Source organism: Euprymna scolopes, chromosome 20, assembly GCF_053919585.1.
Source record: "Euprymna scolopes isolate OS-2025 chromosome 20, ASM5391958v1, whole genome shotgun sequence".
NCBI lineage: Eukaryota > Metazoa > Mollusca > Cephalopoda > Sepiida > Sepiolidae > Euprymna > Euprymna scolopes.
This window is the reverse complement of record NC_136501.1, coordinates 52,420,568-52,444,054: the sequence shown is the minus strand read 5'-3', so window position 1 is coordinate 52,444,054 and position 23,487 is coordinate 52,420,568.

Here is a 23,487-nt window from a genome sequence, read left to right as displayed (position 1 = left end):
TGAAGTATAAATTATTCCAGACTGAAACTATCTTATTTTTGGTCCAAATTCAGAGTCTCCCTTTTTAGGAGCTGCATTTTACCTACATTTAATACGGACCCTGTGTCTAACTACATATGGGGATTCAAACAGAAAAGAACCGATTAACTTAAATGTAGGAGACACTACTCACTATCAGCTAGCAAACTACACTGCAGGAGTCAATACGTATCGCCAAGCTTTTCCTATAACCGATACATAAAAATGCTAATCGATATATTGATAGGAGAGCGTGGGGGTCATTTATTTTCTGTTTCACGCTTACATCCGACTGACTGTCGTTTAATTGTTATGGACTTCCATTTCTTGTAATATTTTTTTATCGAGAATTCTCCAAAGGTTTTGGCTTAAGTTTCGATTATAGCTGATGGCATTCAAGCCATTTATTTTTTTATAAATAATTTTACCAAGAATTCTTCATAGGTTTTGGTTACGTTTTCAATTATAGCTGCTAAAAAATAGATGACTTAAGTGCCTTAAGTCATCTATTTTTTTTATAAATACTTTTACCAAGAATTCTTCATGAGTTTTGGTTTCGGTTTCGATTATAGCTGATGGCACTCCAGTAATCTATATTTTATAAACAATTTTATGAAGAATTTTTCATAAGTTTTGGTTTCGGTTTTGATTATAGCTGAGGGAACTCAAGGTATATATATATATATATATATATATATATATTATTATTATTATTATTATTATTATTATTATTAGTTTCGGTTTCGATTCAAGCTGATACACCCAAGGCATATATATATATATATATATATATATATATATATATATATATATATATATATATATATATATATTTATATATATTGAAATCGCAACTTTGTAATATATTAAAATTGATAGAACATTAACTCTATAATAATATATACGAAATCTGCAATAATTAAGCATACTTTACAAACAGTCTACGCCCGGCGTCCTTGCTAGCTTAGATGAATTACAATTCTAACAAAAGGGCTGCAATAATATCAGAGCGTCTCCATTTACGCTGAATATCTGCAGATGACTATATATTAATACGATAGCATGTGTGTTCTTTTGTGTGCCACGCTTTTTTTTACACAGGCATCACCACATTATCAAGGCCAAGAGGCCACTCAAGGATAAGGGTTAAAGAGTGTACAGCAGAAATTGGACAATATAGTAATTATCAGTAATGAAAATTCGGTAAATTTGTTAACTTATATGGAACAGCTCATCAAGAACTTGTTTACGTTAGACTTGAACACAACCATATTGTAGTCAGCCGGAAAGCAGGAAAACGGAAGACAATTCCACTGGCGTGCAGTTCTAAGAAAGAAGCTTTGTTCATGGAATCTACGTTTATGTTTAGGCACAGACAAAGAGTGGGGGGAATTATTGATAGTGTTTTCAGCCAGCCGAGTGTTTCTTGAGAAAGTTTGGCGAGGGGGGATCATAGACCGAAGCGTAGTCGAACACTTTCCATGAAAATAACGATACATCAGAGACGAACTCGCAACATCTCTTCTGTGAAATAGAGGTTGCAGGGAAAAGAAAAGGGCATCTCCTACGAGGCTACGAAGTCTATTTTGAACTCTATCAAGGCAGAACGTCCTTTCTAGCAGCTCCTACCCAGATGTGGCAACAGTATTCCATCCTTGGACGTACCTGGCTCTTATATAGATAGAGAATTGCATCAGCAGTGAGATATCTACTGGATCGATAGAAAGATCCCACCATTTTTACATCTTTTTTCTTCCTAGTGACTGTCGTTTAATTTTTATTACCTCTTTTTGTAATAAATACTTTTACCAGGAATTATTAATAAATTTTGGTTTTGGTTTCGATTATAGCTGACGGAACTCAAGTTATATACATATATTCTTTTCTTCATATGTTTTCGTTTCGGTTTCTATTCAAGCTGATACGCACACTCACATATATGCATATTTTTTTTGTTTTTGAAATCGCAACTTTATATCGATTAGAATCGATAGAAAATTGACTCTATAATAATATATACACAATCTGCGTAGATCAAAATATCATACAATCGGCCTACGCGTCCCTTCTAGCTTAGATAAATACTCTCGCAGTTTTAATAAAAGCGGCACAATAATGTTCATTCAAACTCCCCGGCTTAACGTTCACGGGGAACATGAATGGAATAAATACATCAAGGGCATTACAAACGCTTACTTACGCCTGATACTTATGATACTTTATCATGTACCTTTACAAGACTGCCAATTCATGGAGTATTATTGCCACACAAGTCTCTGACTCCTAGACAGGATAAAAAGGAGGAGTCTCATACTGTCAATCAAACTTCAACGTCTGTCCTATCGACAGATATTCAAGCAATGGGCAGGCGGACGGTCCACAGAATTTTATATTTATATAGATTACGGAGTTGCTTTTTACATGGACAGTGGGAAGTCTCTCTGAAACAAACATTACCCACAGAGAAACTGTTTTTTAATATTTAGTGGAGAGGTGACGATGATCCAGTTGTTAATGACACGGACTTACGACCTGAATGTTCAACATTCGAATCCAGTTCGCTCAACAAAAATCACTTTCACTTAAGATCTTGGCAACCGTCATGTAGCCCCTCCCATAAATACCTTTCTAGAAAGAATTATGACTAGAAAAATATCGGGAAGATCAATCCCGACGATACGCAGACATGACAGAAAAGAATAGACACCTATAGAAACAGTTTATTTCAATAAACATATAATTTATAGAACAAAATAAAAAAACAATCATCACAAATTTAATAATTAACACTTTGTTGACATTTCCTTTGCTGTTGATACGTTTCTAACATCTCTCTAGGCATGACATTGATCAGTTTACAAATATCATTTTGAGGACTTTCTTGCCATGTCCGATGCAATACTGCTAAAAGTTCGGGCTTAGAAAATAGCCTTCTTTTCTTTTTGCGAAGGTTCTGTCTAATATGCTCCAAAGGTGTTCAATTGGGTTCATATCCGGGGACTGACTTGGCCATGAAAGTTTATTAATTCCATTTTGGCTAAACTAATGTTGTGTCGCCTTATCAGAGTGATAAGGAGCCCCGTTTTCCAGAAAAAGGAAGTTAACTTGGTTCATTTTACCACTTGGGGATATTGATAGGAGTCCTTCATGTAATATTAAAACATATTTAGCCGAATTGATGTTTCTTTCGCAGGTCTGAGCGGCCATCACTCCAAATTGCACCCCATACTATAACCGAGAATGTTTTAGCGTTAGGCGCTCTCTTTTTAAGTCAAACTCTTACTGAGGTAGCCTCCATGCCAACACTCTTACACTGTCGAGAAATAATGCAAATGGTTTTTCATCAGAGAAAATGCCATTGATCCAAAAGGTCTCTCCACCATCTTACGAGCCCAATCTTTTCTATGTTTGACATTTCTTTCCCAAAGCTCTATCATAGCAGCCCAGCTTGTGAGGATTCCTTGACAGCTGTTCTGGGACTGACACCAGCTTCCGTTGCAATGTCAAAGGCTTTACACCGAGGATCCTCTTCAACATTTCTTTTCACAAGACGCAAGGTTCTTTCTAAGTGGCCGGAGCGACCTAGATGAGGTTTTGTGCACTCTATGTCCTCTCTTGTGAATTGTACAATCACCCTATTAACATTAGAAAGGGGTATTGAAAGATGTTCTGCTATTTGGCGTTGACTAAGAGCATCTTCATGTTGACCAATGATTCGTCCCCGCAGAAATTCTGGTAGGTCTGATGCTTCTTTTGGTTTCTGGCATGCTTCAATATTGTTAGGTGCAATTTTTACATTTCTTGGACGATCACGAGCTCTCTGAGTTTCTCTCCTCCGACCTTGAGAACGATGTGCAATGGTGCATAAAGTGGCTAAGTAATTTAACTCATCCAAAACTAAGCTCCTTCATTTTCACCGCCGGTCATATTACTCGCCATGATGAACCGGCAGAAAAGCTCCTACTTTGGATTCCAAACGAAAAAGGAGAGTTCGACGTCCATGTCTAACACTGAAATCCATTATTGAAGAGAAAACTGGTCTGGCAGGAACTGAGCTGGTTGCTGCAATGGCCGACCGAAAAATTGACATTCGGAATTCGTTCACGATTCACCTGCACCTACTCTGAGTTATTTCAGCACTATTCTTATTTTAAATATAAATAAGCATATATTAATCCTAATAAAAAAATATTTATCTTGGTGTCTATTCTTTTCTGTCTTGTCTGAGTAGAATCTTCGAATTCATACAATAATTGATGATGGATATTTTTTAATCGTACTAATAAAAATTGGACTGCTGTTTGTTTTATAATTTTCATCATAGCTAAATTTTGAAAATGGAAAGAGAAACGGCGTTTAACTGTCATGGAAACACTTTTAGTCAGCGATAACTTTTAATAGAGTTATACAAAATATATTTTACATTGGCTTGCGTGTAAAATCAATTATCCTAGCTTTTCCTCGTCATATTTCTTCCTTTTCTCTTTCGCAATCTTAATGTTAATTATTTTTCCTTATTCATCTGTCATGTTATATCCGAAGTAAACACTTATGTTTTTCATAGTTGGATAGCGTATGTTATATTGTGAAATGAAATATAGCCTGAACAGAACGCTTTCCATGTTTAATCTTGCGCTAAGCATTCTTTTTAATGTGGAACACGTCATACACATCTTTAATATTATTTTATTACAGTGTTAAAACTAATAACTTTAATTTCTTGAAAATTAATGAGCATACTATTTTAAGAAAGATTTTAATGGTTATTTTTATTTAATACATATAACAATTATAATGCTAATAATGACAAAACTATAATATATATATATATATATATATATATATATATATATATATAAAGTTATAAGATGTATATGGCGATTAAGCTACACTGAATATTCCGCGTTTCATACACTCTAGGATTCTTCAGGCTTAAGAATATACATTTTATAACTTACTAACTAGCTCTACCTATGTATTGAGCACTTTTGAAGTAAATACTTAAAGTTTAGGCATAAATCTATACTTTCGTATATTAATTTTATGTGAGTCAATTAAGTAGTTATATATATATATATATATATATATATATATATATATATATATATATATATATATTAACAGGGTGTCCCAAAAAAGTGACTAAAGGGTTTTAAACTTAAATACCTTCTTTATTTTTTTTTAAATATCTTTTTGTAGTTCTAACACAACTTTACTAAGACATTGAAAAATTAAAAAAAAAAGCTTCGTATAATTGTCCTCTTTCTAAAACATAATTAATAAAAGGTTGCAGAATCTCTAGAGTGCGATTTAATTTCCTTATTTCGTTCCGGATGTTTTCCTTCAATTCTTGCAGAGTTTGGCGTTTGTTTAAAATTGTGTTGTGACTTGGACTATCTCTTACATGAAAATGCCTTCGATAAGCTCTTTGAGTCAAAATAATTGCTCCCTGAATTTTGTAGTAGAATTTCACAACTTTCGTACGTTATTCAATGCTATACTAATCCATAATTTATTTCCAAAATATTATCAGTAAAATATCTAAAGTAGAAAAGAAAATAATTATTATTGGAATAATGACACCCTTCAGTGATTTTTTGGACAGCCTTTATATATATGTATGAGTTGCCAGAGTTGTTTTGTAGTCTTCTCTATTCAACGAAACACATGTAAGAATTACCGCACAATAATATATAAAACTTATGAATGCGAATTAAATACCTATTCGGGTTTGGAATGATAACTAATGATATTTATATCTATATCTGACAATGTCTCTCTCTCTCTCTCTCTCTCTCTCTCTCTCTATATATATATATATATATATATATATATATATATATATATATATATATATATATATATATATATATATTATTTTTTAAAATATAATTATCCACTGACACGTGTTTCGTCGTCCACGTGTCAGTGGATAATTATATTTTAAAAAATAATATATATGCCGCTCCCCATTAAAGGGGGTACCAGATTGGTCAATGGGAAAATTATTCCCAACAAGCATTTAGGTAAAATGCACTTTCGTATAAATACTTGAATTCATTCAAGAAAGTATCGCTAACAAAAACAAATAAAAAATATCTATCATATATATATATATATATATATATATATATATATATATATATATATATGCATTTAAATTTTGTATATGCATATTTCTCTCTATCTCTAGCATGGATACCCAGCGTTACCAGGATCAACATAAAGTTCGGTTTGGCCGCACCTGCTATACTAAGAATATTGAACAGTTTTTTTTTATTATTATTATATGACAACTCCATCGTTACCCCAACCTAAATTTCAAAAATAAAAGAACGAATGAAAACACGAAAGTGTAACCTCCTTCCACACCTGAAAAAAAGAAGTATGTGACAAGTTCTCCACAAGGGATACGAAGAGAAGCTATCCTTCGGATATTGAGCACTTTTTTATAATATTTCAGTTCAAGCGAATTTCTTTTATGCTACCTCAGTCTAGAAAGATTTGCTATTACGGTTTGTTGCAAAGAAAACAACTGTAAATAATTCAGTTTCAAAAATACCAACGTAGAATTTGTGTTAACCGAAATAAACGTTTTTATATTATAAAAATGATAAGTTATGATATTGTGTTATTAAAAGAAAAAAAAATTAGTTACGATGTCAAAAAAATGTGAAGAAAAAACTGGGAAAAAACGTAAATGAAAGTTTGTTCTTTTTTGTTTTAAATAAAGAATCGTAGTTCATTTGAAATGTTTATTTTAAAATAAAAATTCACTGGACCACAGCGTTAATTGCGAAATCACAGAAATTATTTTATTTGAACTGATTCCAAAAATAATGCTTGAAAGTTTGTGTGAATCGTTTTTAGTTTGATTATCCGCCGAAAAAGAAAACAAAACCAAGAAGAACTCAGTTAGCGTCCAGGGGAAATGACTAAAAAAAATCGATGTTGGTAAAAATAAATTGAATAAAAAACTTTATCAATATAAATCAAATTTAAATAATAAACTTAAATAGAACACTTCAAACAATTCTTTTACTATAAACAATAACTAACACACCGCTATTTAATAAAATCGATTTACCTTAATGTAATATGGAAATGAAGTCACCTCTTAATCATATCTTTTGCAAGAATCAAACTATATATGGAAATGAATGAATACATGTATATTGTTTTGTACCTGGTTACGCGGTATATACATTTATATATTTATATATATATATATATATATATATATATATATTAATTCATAAAATATATATGGCAATTAATAATGACACCCTTCAGTGACTTATTGGACAGCCTGTATATATGTGTGAGTTGCCAGAGTTGTTTTGTAGTCTTCGCTATTCAACAAAACACGTGTAAAAATTACCGCACAATAATATATAAAACTTATGAATGCGAATTAAATACCTATCCGGGTTTGGAATGATAACTAATGATATTTATATCTATATCTGACAATGTTTCTCTCACCATCTCTCTCTCTCTCTCTCTCTCTCTCTATCTCTGTCTGTCTGTCTGTCTCTCTCTCAATTATAAATTAATAACTAGCTCTACCTACGTATTGAGCACTTTTGAAGTAAATACTTAAGGTTTACGCATAAATCTATACTTTCGTATATTAATTTTATGTGAGTAAATGAAGTATATATATATATATATATATATATATATATATATATATATATTTAATAAAGACTTTTCATATCTATCTGCGTAAGTATACTTTGACAATTATGTTTCAGTTTGAAGAAGTATGGTATAGTAAAATTATGGGGTGTTCGTTCGCACCTGACCTCCATAGAATGGAAATATGTCACAAAGTTTAAGAAGGTTTTTTTAATATAGATCCACAGAATATTGTGATTAGTGTTTCAGTGTGAACAGGTATGGTATAATAAATTATGGGGTTTATCTATTTTATTTTTACATTCATCATACTTTGCTTTGGTTTTGATCCCCTCAAATTCGAAGCTACGTCTTTACAACCCTTCCTTTTCACAACCTATCATACTTTCATAAATCAGTCCATTTTCTGAAGGCTGTTTTTGAACCCAGTCAACGGCGGGTACTTTTGCTAGTATATATATATATATATATACATATATATATGTGTGTGTGTGTGTGTGTGTGTGTGTGTGTGTGTGGTAAGTTATAAAATATATACGGCAATTAAGCTACACAGACTATTCAGCTTTTTATCCACCCTAGGATTCATCAGGCTTATTGAGCACTGTTGAAGTAAATACTTAGTTTACGCATGCATTTCGTATTTCGTATATTAATTTATGGTATTAAATTAAGTAATCACACACACACACACACACACATATATATATGTATGTGTATATATATATATATATATATATATATATATATATATATATATATATATATATATTTCAGAAAATAATAAAGGTTGCTGTTATCAAATCACATTCCTAATTTATCTCCTGGTCTGTCTATGTTGATGCATGCCAAATGACGTCATGACTTTATCAAGCACCTGCTTCTATCCCTTCAGACCCAGATCTCGGAAGCATCTGACATTTTCTTCAATCGGTGAAGTAAATGCTGCTCGAATCATAAATATATGCGTGAGAGATAGATTTTTGATACACAAGCCCGTCACGTTTATGGAAAAGATGACGGTTATCGCGTGTTTATATATACACGCATGCTATTGAGTTTGTAGTTAGCCAATATATATATATATATATATATATATATATATATATATATATATATATATATATAGTAAGTTATGAAAATATATATGGTAGTTAAGCTACACAGAATATTCCACGTTTCATTCTCGTGAGAAGTCGTCACGTTTATGGGAAAAATGACGGTTATCGCGTGTTTATATATACACGCATGCTATTGAGTTTTTAGTTAGCCAATCAGCTTTCTAGTTACCACGGTGCCCATCCTCGTCAACCAATAGGCGGGCACTTACTGGACAAAGGCATAGTTAACCGCAGTATTTTCGAACTCTTCCTTCGGCCCTCCTCGGTGAAGTTAGGTGCGTGTGCCGTAAGATCTTTAAACTTTATTTGTACTCCTTGTCGTATAATTAAATATTCTGTATACCTCTTTTAAAGGGTTTAATGTCTTTTGGATTTTTTTTATTAATTTTCAATAATAAGATTTTTCTATTATATGTATATATATATATATATATATATAACTATATATACATATATATATATATATATATATATAGTGTCCCAATAAAATCTATACACTGTTTAATGGCCATAAAACACACATTTATTATAAAGAAAATTTTCATACATCAAAATACTGTGAACAAATATAGAAACCAGCTAATTATCGAAAGTGTTCAAATTGTTGGCCATTGTGATCCATGAACAGCTGACAAGGCTCACTGATTGAATCGAAAACGTTCCTAATCAGTTCAATTGGTATGTTGACTCATCTTCTTCCAATGGTTGCTTTCAACTCATTCATTGTAGTTCGTTGTGTAGTATGAACCTTGTGTTAAGTATCCCCTGTCCCCCAAAAAGAGAGAAGTCCATGGAGAGGGGGTAAAATCCGGTGAGCGTGGACAGTACTTGATACTTTCTCTTCATCCTAATTATCTGTTTCGCAGGGGACTATCAAGATATGCTCTTACGCCATGACCATAGTAGGGAAGTGCCCCCATCCTGCTGGAAGGGCCATTCTTTATTCGTAAACATCTCTTGGGAACGTGGCATAGCGTATGCATGTAGCAACTTGAGATAATTTAAAGAGTGTAGACATTTACTTGGGACACCCTATATATATATTTTTTTATCACGGTGGTCACCACTTATCAAAGCCCGGAAGCCACTCAGGGATAAGGGTTATTGCAAGTACAGTACGTTAGTGTGGAGATTTGATGACGTGTTTACTTAAGGAGGCGGTTCATTAGGAATTTGTTAACGTTGGACTTGAAGACATCCAAGTTATAGTCAGGTTGGAAGCAGGCAGACGGAACAGAGTTCCACAGGCGTGCAGTTCTAAGACAGAAGCTTTGTTCATGGAATCCACGTTTTGATTTAGGTACAGATAAAGAGTGGGGGAAATTTATATATATATATATATATATATATATGGAGAGAGAGAGAGAGAAATAAATAGATAGACGAATGGATAGATAGATAGATAGTTAGATAGATTGATTGATTGATTGATTGATGGATGGATTGATTGATTGATTGATTAGTAGATATATAATATACAAATATTTTTAAATATATATTTTAAAATAAACTTTGTTTTTAAGGGTAAGAAAAAGAAAAGAAGGGTATATTTGCTTGTTTGTTTTCTTTTCAATGGGCGGACACAAGTTTGACGGATTTTATTTTTACCAAATAATCGTCAGCGAATATAGATAAGAGCATCCCTACTCGGCCTAAAAAGGATATTCGCTTCACACACAGATATTAAGTAGAAATTAGTGACGTCGAATGTAAATTTGAACATTTTAAATTTCACGTGATTATCTTATATATAGACTAAGCATCTCTAATTTTCAAAGTCAGACTCAATGTATCGGACACGGCGTTATTTCATTGTAACTATCCAATTGATCTTTTTTTTTTTTACCATGTTCTTTACAACCATCATATTATTTCGTTTATGTTTGTTTGAAGCGTCTATCAATATTTTTATATGTAGATAAAATAAATAAGTTTAAGAACAGCGGCAATGTTTATTTTTCTCAAATATTCTAAAAAAACGTATATTTTTAAATTTTTTCACTAGAATTTTGAAAAAAAAGATCCTTTAAAGAAAATTATTTTCTCGTATATTCTGTTAGTCGAATTATATTGCCACTTCGTCTCTTTCGATGTGTATAGGTTTCTTACCTATACTTTATTTAAGCTTGTTTCTTTTACAGCTTAAGTATTATTAATCTAATATCACTTTGCAACGATTTCTACTTTTAAAAATGTACATGCCACATAAGATCTGTTGTAAGAAAGTATCTTCATACTAAGTCTGACCTTTATTTCTCTAGATTAGACACCATGGATTATACATCATAATTGATTATAGTTGTTTACAAAGTAAAAACACAGAATTGTCAGTTTAAATAAAATTTGTCCTCTTATCCCTTTTCATATGCCAGCAGTAGTCTTCCAGCATACCAGAGTTCCATTTTCCATTACAACGTTTCTCCATCACTGAAATATCCTAATAGAATCTCTCGCCATGTTCATCGCTAAGATTCTCCACAAAATTCTTGAAAGCGAAAATTTTGTAAAAAAAAACAAAACAAAAAAGAACTGTATCTAACTCAACAAAAAAAGGCTAAAAATGGATTTTATGCCATATATATGTGCCTATAAAAATAACCATAATGTCCTGTATTTTTTAATGTTGCACAGTGTATGTATTTAAATACACAAACAATAAAAAATAAAGCGATATAATTCTTTCTTTGTATAAAGAACTCTGTTCCGTCTGCCTGCTTCCCACCTGACTACAACTTGGATGTGTTCAAGTCCAACGTTAACGAATTCCTAATGAACCGCCCCCTTAAGTAAACACTTCAGCAAATCTCTACACTAACGTAATGTACTTGCAATAACTCTTATTTCTGAGTGGCTTCCGGTCCTTGATAAGTGGTGACCACTGTGTAAAAAAAAAAAAAATTGAAAATGTACAAAAAATAAAAACATTATTACACATCTGAATCCTGGTCAATGTCGAATAGTACAGCTATTGAAAAATTTAAATAAGTGCATTAAAGAATGTCTTATATATAAAGATAACGTATAAACAGAATATTCTAATTAGAAAAACTTCATCATGGCGCAGAAGCAGGAGAGAAACGTTGGCATTTTCTTTAGTACATGCTATATACATTATTCCAGCCAGTGTGATCAATCAAGTGTTCAGAAAATAATTCCGATGGATTTCTAATTTAAAAATAAAGAATGCCTTTATAGATCCCGGAAGTTCCCAAGATGTTATCCTGCTTTTTTATGACGTATTTCAACAGGTTGTTTATACGATCCATCAAATTCACAGTCCGTTTTCTCTAAACAGACGCCACATTTTTCTCTCGCCTCTCGCAATAAATAGATAGAACGACTAGCCACATTTCTGTCGCCGGAAAGGGAAAGAACAGACAAAAGGTACATTTCTTTATATCGCCGATTCAACTGAAAACCATTTATTCTGAAATAACCAAACTGAAATCCTAAAACGAGAACAAAAATAATAAAACAGGAACTCATAATCATTGGATTAATCGCTTGGTTTTAGTTTGCTTTTCTTGAAATTGTAATTATTTTTATCCTAAATATTTTCGACATATTATCATCTCTCTCTCTCTCTCTCTCTCTCTCTCTCTCTCACACACACACACACACACACACACACTCCCTCACACACACATACTTTCTCTTTATCCGTCTCTCTCTCCCTTTCTCCCTCTCTCTCTCTCTATATATATGTGTATGTGTGTGTGGGTATATATTTGATTATAACACAAAAATCATAAGAAAAAACAATAATAAAACGAGTATAGTTAATTAGTATATTTACTTAAATAAAATACACCCCTCTCTCTCTCTCTCTCTCTCTCTCTCACACACACACACACACACGTATTTTATAAAAATGATAGATAGAGCTAAAAGAAGACTTAGAATCAGCACTAATATTAAACACTAATACTATTACGCAAATAAAAGGCTTCTACCATTTAACCCCGAGCATAGGGAAAATAATAATCAAAGAACAAAATATCAAAAACAGATCCTGGTTAACCGTTTTTCCTTAAATATTTCAACAAAATGAATAAGTTTAACGCATTTCTTAAAAGTATATATATATACATTGAACAACACAACCTTTCCATGCACACACATATGTGTGTCCTTCCCGACATGGGTAGGATTCAAAAACTGTTCTCTTTTTCGTATGATCTACGACTTTTTCTTTTCTTGCATTTTTACTTCAATATCCTGAAGATGTCCTCTGAAATAGGGGCGAAACGTTGATTATTTTAATAATTTCATTCGGTTTTTCTATTTTTCTCATATATATATATATATATATATATATATATATATGAAGTATAAATTATATGTCAGTTAAGCTATACAGAATCGTCCGCGTTTCATGCCTGCAGGTAATCGTCAGGCTTAAATACATGGAATTCGTGTTGCTTGATGTTTTTATATATACACGTAATGTTTAGTTTAGTTAGCTTATCAATCAGATTAATTGTTATTCCCGTCTGTAGGTTTATGTTTACATAGGCCAATTGCCAGGCTTCATTATAAGAAATCTGCGGTTCATTCCTATTTGTTATTTTATTGTTTTGTTTTGTATAAGTTGAAATGGCCCAGTTTCCGTCGAACTAATTGTCGAAGTCGGAACCTCGATTTTAGTGTACTACAAAAGTACACAAGCTACACAATTTACTACCCACCCCCTACGAGAGGGTGTGACAAAAGATCGAAATTGGCCAGCGCTCAAAGAAGAGGAGCAATTCGGCCCTGCACACCTCAACTTTCGGATACTCTAAAAGTACACAGGTCACACCGAGAGTTAGTACTTCTCGGTCTATTTATACAATTGAGAAGAGTTCGTATCTTATGCATGGGTGAGTTTCCAAAACATTAAGCAAATAATTATGTTACTTTTTAACAATCTTTCCTTATTAGCATGTTTAAGTTTTTCTGTATTCTTTTTCTTCTATATTACAATAGCAAAATGCATGAAAAGTAATATGGTTAAGCTTAAACATGGAAAAGTAAAGGACTAATTGTTAAAACTGGAAAAGAAAAGAACAAGATATTCTAGTAAAAAATATAATAAATTTATAACTAAAAATATTGCAGCATTAGGAATTGATTATATAATGTCATAAATTGAATTTTAAAAAAATAATATTTTTAACAACTAGTCCTTTACGTTTCCATATTTAAGCTTAACCATATAACTTTTCATGCTCGCATTTTTCTATTGTAATCCATGATTTTCCAGGCTTCCAATGAATTCACTTGTTTTGTTTGATTTCATTCTTATTTTTTGCCCACATAAACATAGCATACACATATGTAATCACAATAGACGGCACTCGTCTGCTTCAATAAAATCACCCCAATTATCTCCCTTTTATTCTTTCATCCTGTCTGTTTCACTTGTTATTTCTCATTTTCGCGACAGCAGTGAATTAGTAGCAGCACTAGTCGCTGAAGCGACGTGGTTGCTATAAAAACCAGTAATAAAAAAACGTCGCTCACCTCCTTACGTTTTTTTTACGATTTTAGACACCACTAGATTCATCATAACTGAACGAATATTGAAAAAAATATTTTTACAATGTAGCTAAGAAGGTGATCTATAAACTGTAATGATTGTTTGAAATTTAGTCGGAAAATGTTTTTTTTTTGTTGTTTTTTTTTGTTTTTTTTTGCTTTTCTCTTTTTTTTTACAACCGTTTTTTTTTTCTAACAAAAAACTCCATAATTCAATTTTTTTCTACGTGTTTCCTTATTTTTTACATAAACAGTAAATTCACGTGGATTACTGTTACGTCACTTTTCCTATTTACCACAAACAAAAAAACAACATAGAATTCTTTCTTTTGTTCGATTCTTACATTAGCAATTTGTCCATTTACTGCTTAGGACAACCCCTTTTCCTTTTGGCTGTTCTTTGGATCTCAAGTCGTTCTTGGTAAGTACCGGTGGCATTACAGTTTTTCCGTTTAAAATTCCCCGCCACAGATCACACTTAGGTCGGCGTACCCGCAATGCCGATTCAATTCGGCGATTAGTTGACAGTCTAAATCCTGAACAACAAGCATTGGCAAACAAGCAGAGCAGACAACGGATGATTTTGATACGTGCCAATGAAGCAGCAGATCGACGTGCTTCCAGACTTGAGGCAGCAAGATTACTGGTACAACAATCCCGCAATACAGATGTGCTTCAATCTCGACGGAATGAACGTGAGAGACTGCGACATGCGGAAAGACGTCAACGAGAAACTGTAGCTCAGCGTCAAACTCGACTCCATGCTCAACCAACCCAGGATTGGGATCGGCTCGCATTCCACTACGGCCCTGATGATGATTACAGTTTGAGTCACCAGGTTCAAATCGGGACAATGACTGAAGTGTGTCCCTACTGTAAGGCTCTGAAACTTAAGATGGAAACTAAAGGATTGTGCTGTGCCAATGGAAAAATTAAACTACCTCAACTTGAGGAACCACCAGAACCATTAAAATCTTTGCTTTCTGGATATACTGCTGAATCAAAGCATTTTCTATCGAACATCAGGAAATACAACTCATGCTTCCAAATGACGTCGTCCGGTGCAGAAATCATTACAGCACAATTCATGCCAACTTGTAAAGTTAAGAGACAGATTTACCATAAAGTTGGATCTCTGATTATTTGCCCAGACGGTCATCATAGATTCCTACAACTGTATTTTATTGGTGATAACAATGATGAACTGAATGCATGCTGTGGAATTTCAATTGGCACAAGAAGGTCCATTGTTTCCGAACTGCAAGACATGCTTCATAATAAAAACAAATTGGTGCGTTTATTCAAAACTGCAATTGAAATGATGCCATCTGATACACACAAGATTGTTATTCGTGCTGACAAAGCTCCTGCTGGAGAACACGTGCGAAGATTCAATGCTCCAACTATAGATGAGGTGGCAATTGTTATAGCTGGAGATCAATTTCAACCGAGGGACATTACCCTTCATAAAAGAAATGATCAATTGACAAACACTGCAGAAACTCATCGATGCTATGATGCTCTGCAATATCCAATCATTTTCTGTGATGGTGCTGATGGATATCATTTCAATGTTAACATGATAAATCCAGTTACTGGTGAGGAAACAAATAAAAAATGCAGCGCAATGAACTATTATTCATACCGATTAATGATTCGGGAAAATGAAACCAATCACATTCTGAAATGCTGTCAATTGTTCCACCAATACATCGTAGACATGTACGCAAAAATTGAATCTGAACGTTTGCTATTCATACGTTTGAATGAGTCCAAACTTCGCTCTAAAGAATATGTTCACTTGCGAGATGCAGTTCAAATTGATAGTAATACTACAAACGTTAGAAGACTAACAATTTTGCCGTCTTCATATATAGATAGTCAACGTCATATGCCTGAATACACTCAGGATGCTTTTTCATATGTTTGTCAGTATGACCGTCCTGACCTGTTCATTACATTCACATGCAACCCTGCCTGGGACGATATACAGCAACTATTACTTCCTAGACAATCATCAGTGGATAGGCATGATATTACAGCACGTGTTTTCAGACAAAAGCTGAAATAGCTAATAGTCTTTGGGTCTGTGTACTGCTGGATGTATTCATGGAGTGGCAAAAGAGAGGGTTACCACACTCATACATACTAATCTAGCTCTATAACAAAATCAGTCCAGATCAAGGAGGATGTCCTGATTCCACGCATTCCTATTATTCCTACAGGCATGCCATTTCAATTCAAGAGATTGCAATTCCCAATTAGACTGGTATTTGCTATCACGATCAACAAAGCAGAGGGACAATCTTTAGAATTGTGCGGCTTATATTTACATACTGATTGCTTCTCACATGGACAATTATATGTTGCATGTTCTAGAGTCGGCAAACCAGGCAATCTTTTCATTTGCACTGAATCAGGAACCACCAGGAATGTTGTGTATCCAGAAGTATTGGAAAATTAAATATATCAAGCACATGCATTTTTTGTCAATTTACGCCAGCAACGCGTGGCAGGGTACAGCTAGTTTATATGTATGTATATATGTATATATATATATATATATATATATATATATATATATATAATTGTAAGATCCAAAGAAAACAATATTATAACAAGCATGCGTGTTTGCTTGATTTTATAAAACTATGCATTATCTAAGAAATTTGCGAATACATCCAAGATTTTACATTGCAAACGACCAGTTTTAAGTTAGTCTTCTGAAGGTTTACGGTTCAATCCTTAGCGCAAGATATAAAAATTACGACGAATATAATAAATATTTCTACTTGGTCATGACTAACAAAATGAGAAAAATTTACTCTCGTGACTTAAATAAAAGTTCATTTAAAATTCCGTGCTAGTTTCCGAGTTTGACTTAACGAATTAAAAAGTTTGACTAATAGGTTACCAATTACTGAATGATGCACTTGAAGTAAGTCAGAGATAGCATCGACCGAAGCATTGTGAATATAATAAGGAGTCATTTTTTTAAAACTATTTTGAGAGAAGGTGTGTTCAAGCCACCCCGATGTCTCCCACATGCGACGATGGTTGATACTAAAATTATAAACTTACGAAACCCACATGGTTTGTAATTCTCAAATAAAGACAATTGTTCTGATATGTGGCCTTGTTTATTTTTGTTCTTTCTCGAGAGGAAATTCGTCAAACGTGCAGCTTTACCAGAGTATAAAGCGGATCTTGTGTTTGCTTGCTACAGGTTTCTAATTTTCACTCCCACGCCCGATAATCATCACAATCCATGAGCGATATTTCTAAGAAAAAGGGGGGGGGTATTGTTGTTGAATTCGTCGGCTGTCGTTTTGAGTTGATAGCATCTAGATATTTGTCACTTCATCCATCTCATTAACCCTTATCCTCGAACGTCTTTTGTCTTGAGAAGTGGTTACTCATAAATATAAAGCTCTTGAGATCTATTAGTGTGGATCATATAAGATTGAATTAAAAGATTTTCATCCTGTTTCCTTTATAGGAATTACCCCTTTAGAATAATTAAAGAATCAATTAGGAAAGCAGAACATATAAGCGGGCTAAATTTACTTACAAATGCAACATAGCATCCCAAAACATACCAATGGTATTTGACTATAACAATAACACCGGCAAACTTCACAAACCCCTTAAACAGGTATTCAGACAACTGCAGCATGACCTCCCTCTCAACACAATATACAACACGCTTCCACTCAGTGCAAGAAGACAGCCTTCGAATATAAGATCACTACTAACATCCACATAAATACACAACATTTTCGCACCCCACGGAAACAAAACATGCAACAAATCCAGGTGTAAAGTGTGCAAACACATTAATACTACCGACGCATTTACACCTCCAGGCATAAACATTCAACTCATCTCCCACCGTTCACCTGCGATAGTGCACATGTAGTTTACATAATATATTGCACCAGGTGCACAAAGGGTAACTACGCGGGGGAAACAGGCCGAGAGTTCCGCTTACGATTCAACAATCACAAGCAAACAATTACGCGAAAATCCACACAACACACTGTAGCAATGCACTACACCCTCACAGACCACAGCATAGACAAGATGAAATGCATACTTACAGCCTCCAACTTTCGAAGGCAACATGAAAAGATACTCATTTGGAGACTTAGCACCCACATATCTGGTCTCAATAGAGATTTGAGACCGCTAAATGAGTATTTTTTTCATAAAATCTAAACTAACCAAAGACATTTTCCCACGGCGCACAGCGCAGAGTGTGTATGCACGGTGGAGGAACAGCTTAGCATTCCCCACTAGGTGTTAGTTTTTTGTTTCCGCAATGTTTTTTTTTTGGGGGTGGGGAGGGGGGGCTACCTTCTACATATTTTAAGTTTCAACATATATTTAATTCCATTTTCCGAGCACGCATATGCGCGCACACAAATGCACATATTAATAAAGGGGTGCGTTACACATTCCCCATCAAAAACCCTATATACTATAGTGCCCATCTTTTAATATATACGAGGTTAAGTTTATTATTATTATTATTATTATTATTATTATTATTATTATTATTATTATTATTATTATCATTATTGCGTTTGCTATTATTTAAATCCTTGTTTAAGCATTGAAATATATCTAACTTTCAGTTTTAAGTTTTATTTCAACATTAAATGTCATTAACTTCTGATTTCTCTAACCGGCATATCGAACTTCCAATTTTTGTGATGGCCTTTAATTTAAAAACAATGCTTTTTCCATATATCTGCCATTTTATGTATGTATGTATGCATGTATGTACTATCTGCCTCATGGTCGGGTCAACGGCGACTAAACTGGTTCCCCCACCAGACATGTTTGGTGAGGAGGGTGGCTAGTCTCCCTGAAGGAATAAAAACAAGATCTTCCAAAGGGCGAATGAACCCTTTTTCGGGGTCAACGGCCAACTAGCACCATGTGTGTTTGTGTGTATGTATGTGTGGTTTGGGGTGGAGAGGGCTCTTGTAAGCCGTGGTGAAGTCAACCTTTCTAGGAGAAGCACATCTCTGATTTAAAAACCATAAAGCGGGAGACCAGTACCCACATTAAGCTGGTCTGCAGTTTAACTTGTTGCTGGCTATCTTGCTCTTGATTGTTGCTGGATCTCAACATTTTGAACCGAGAGCGAGAGAGACTTAGCTGTCGTATAAAGCTAAGACTCTGTAACATCATCTGTGTATAGATGTAAGAAACCCCCAGACGTACCCCTCCACCGTACTGTATACCGATACTCTATGGCTGACTGGGATAGCTTCCGTACATTCATATCTGATTTACCTCTGCACTTCATGTTTTAAAAGGAAGTGTCCTCTATAGTATCAGATTTGACCGAATGGTTAATTGTAGGCATAGACCAATTCATACCATCTAAAAAATTCCAACAAAAACCTAACAGCCAGTCATGGTTCTCCCCAGAATGTGCTGCTGCTATCGCGCACAGAAATCACTTTTTCCATAGCTACCAACGTAATAGATGCACTGAGACTAAAGCTGCTTTCAGGACTGCCAGCAACCACTGTAAAAGAGTAATAAAAAATGCAAGAGAGCTATATGCCCAGTCTGTTAAATCCAAGGTAGCTGATCAGCGGCTTGGTTCCCACCAGTTTTGGCAAATAACAAATAGGATCCTGAACAGAAGTGTGCGTTCTATCCCAACCATTATCAATGGACCAGAGGTCATCTCGTCAGCGTCAGACAAGGCCAAACTATTTGCAAAGAACTTTGCAGCTAATTCTACCCTATGCGACGAAGGCGATCAACTCCCCATATTTCCTCCTATAACACAGAACAAGCTAGGTAACATACAAATATCCGTGCATGAGGTCGCCAAGCTAATAAAAAACCTAGATTCCAGTAAAGCAACTGGCCCTGATGACATCCCAATTATAGCGTTAAAAAAGCTTCAACCAGAACTCGCTCCCATACTTACGAAACAATTTAAGCGCTGCCTTAAGGAGAAGTGCTTTCCGACTCCCTGGAAGACCTCATCAGTTTGCCCTGTATTTAAGAATTCAGGTGATAAATCATCTCCCTCTCAGTACAGCCCAATAAATATCCTGTGTGTTATGAGTAAGTTGCTGGAATCCATATTAAATAGAGAAATAGTCAACCACCTCAGCAGAAACAACCTTCTTAGTGACACACAATATGGTTTCCGCTCTGCAAGATCTACCGCAGATATGCTGACGGTTATATCTCACAGGATTAGTGAATCTCTTGACAAAGGCTTCTTTTCTAGGGCAATTACTCTTGACATATCAAAGGCCTTCGACAAGGTATGGCATAAGGGTCTACTTAACAAGATTTCCAGCTATGGTATAACTGGAAATGTTTTCTCAATCATTAAATCATTTCTCTCCGATAGGCTCATAAGAGTAGTGGTAGATGGACAAAAATCGGAGGCCTGCAATATAAATGCTGGAGTCCCGCAGGGGTCAATCCTAGGCCCAACTCTCTTCCTGATTTACATCAATGACCTCCCTAAACACATACTTAAATCATTCGTTGACATCTATGCTGATGACACGACCATCTACGGCAACACATCAAAGGCTGTAAATGACAAAGTTCTCTCTGATTCTCTCTCCTCTGATCTCGAGCGCGTGGTTCAGTGGGGGAAGATGTGGTTAGTTACCTTTAATGCATCCAAAACCAAACTCCTATCCTTACATCATCAACGCTCTGATCCCCAGCTGGCATCAATTGTGATGGATGGCTCTCGTCTGGGTGAGGCCCCGTGTTTTGACAAGCTTCTGGGTTTGACCTTTACTCCTGATCTGAAATGGAACACGTACATCAAGTCTGTTGCCAAGGTCGCTGGAAAGATGGTGGGATCCTTCTACCGCCCCAGAAGATATCTCACTACTGATGCAATTCTCTATCTATATAAAAGCCAAGTACGTCCAAGGATGGAATACTGTTGCCATATCTGGGCAGGAGCTGCAAAACACAGCCTATCCTGCCTTTACAGAGTACAAAATAGACTTCGTGGCTTAGTGGGGGATGCCCTTTTCTCTACCCTGGAACCTCTCTCCCACAGAAGAGACGTTGCGAGCCTATCCTTGTTTTATCGTTATTTCCATGGCAAGTGCTCGTCTGAACACCAATCTTTGGTCCCCCCTCGCACATCTTTCACGAAAAACACTCGTCTAGCTGAATCCACTGTGAAAAATTTCCTACACTCTTTATCTGTGCCTAAATCAAAACGTGGATTCCATGAACAAAGCTTCTTTCTTAGAACTGCACGCCTGTGGAACTCTGTTCCATCTGCCTGCTTCCCACCGGACTACAACTTGGATGTGTTCAGGTCCAATGTAAACAAATTCCTAATGAACCGCCCCCTTAAGTAAACACTTCATCAAATCTCCTCACTAACGTAATGTACTTGCAATAACCCTTATCTCTGAGTGGCTTCTGGGCCTTGACATGTGGTGATCACTGTGTAAAAAAAAAAAAAAAAAAAAAAAGATACTCCTTCAGGCATTTGTCTATTAAAGTGGTCCTGTGGCGATGGAAGTAATTTTTGGGCTCATGGACTTTAAGTCTCTGAGGGAGTGACACTTGTCTGACAAGACGTTGCAATCATCATGCATGTATGTATGTATGAGCACATATGTGTATATAGGAGTGTGCATTTGTGTGGGAGAAGAAAAGAAGAAACACATGGACACATAGACGGACAGAGAAACGTTATACACAAAACAGTCCGAAATACAAGAAGTTTACACTGATATTTTAATACGTTTGAATAAAAATAGGAGGAAATTAGGTAAATGAAGATTAACATAAAAAAGAATATTCTTCGTTTACTTTTTTTTACATTATATGTGTGTATATATCAATTAACGAAAGGCACTAGAATCTATATAGTAAGCGGTTTAAAAAAATAAATGAATGTGCGTATGTGCGTGTGTGGACAATCCAGACAAACCGCGTGTCCTTTCTCCCCGTCTCGCATCTAGAACCATAATAAATTTATAAGGTCAAACTTTTGGTGAGGAGATTCCACTTAGCCTATCTCTTGCATCTGTTTATCTGTCTTCAGGTGTGTATGTACTACGTCTATAAACGTGTGTGTGTGTGCGTATCCTGTATGTGTATGTGGATATGTAGAAGCATATGTGGTAGTGTGCGGGTGTATATGCATGTATGTTCACATATGCGAGTGTGTTCGTGGGGGTGCGTGGGGTGCGTGGGGCGCGTGGGGTGCGTGGGTGTCCAATTCAATGTTTTATGAAAGACTTGGTTTTGAATAGAGGCGACACAAGTTCTTGCCCATTCAAAGTCAAAAATGTTGGAAGAATCATATTCATGTAGATCTTACCCTTATGTGCTATACCCATGCTCCTCTTGCTGCTAACCCTGCTCTTCCTACACTCATATTTCTATCATTCACACATTGAGGAAGACCGAAGGATCGGTCGAAAATGATGTGCTTTTGAAAGAACATTCTTGTTTTTTTTTTTCAAAAGACTTTTTATATTCCTACACGTCAACACATAGGAAATAAATACAGAAAAGATATACACATTTATATATTTTTCGAATTGATTTTTTATTCATACATATTTACCCATATATATATATATATATATATATATATATATATATATATAATAAGTAAATATATATATAATATGTATATATACATATTATATACATATTATATACATATATTATATATACATATATATATATGTACATATTATATATATATACATATATATTATATATATACGTATACATATATATATATACATATACATATTATATATACATATTATTAATATATGCATATTATATATATATATATACATATAAATACATATAATGTGTGTACATTGAATTTAGCTGAAGATATATATATATATATATATATATATATGTATATATATATATATATATATATATAGAGAGAGAGAGAGAGAGAGAGAGAAGGGGAGAGAGGGAGAGAGGCACAATTTGATATATTCTGAAACTACATTAACCATACACGAACATAGGTTTCAGTTTGAATCAAAGTGGTACAATAATATTGTGGGGTTTCCGTCCGCGCTGGGCGTTCACTAAATCAAAAATAACAAACTGATGCAGAATTTTCACGGGTTTTGATCCAACTTTGTATGATAAGTTTGTTTTTTTTGTCGTTTTCCTCGGTAGA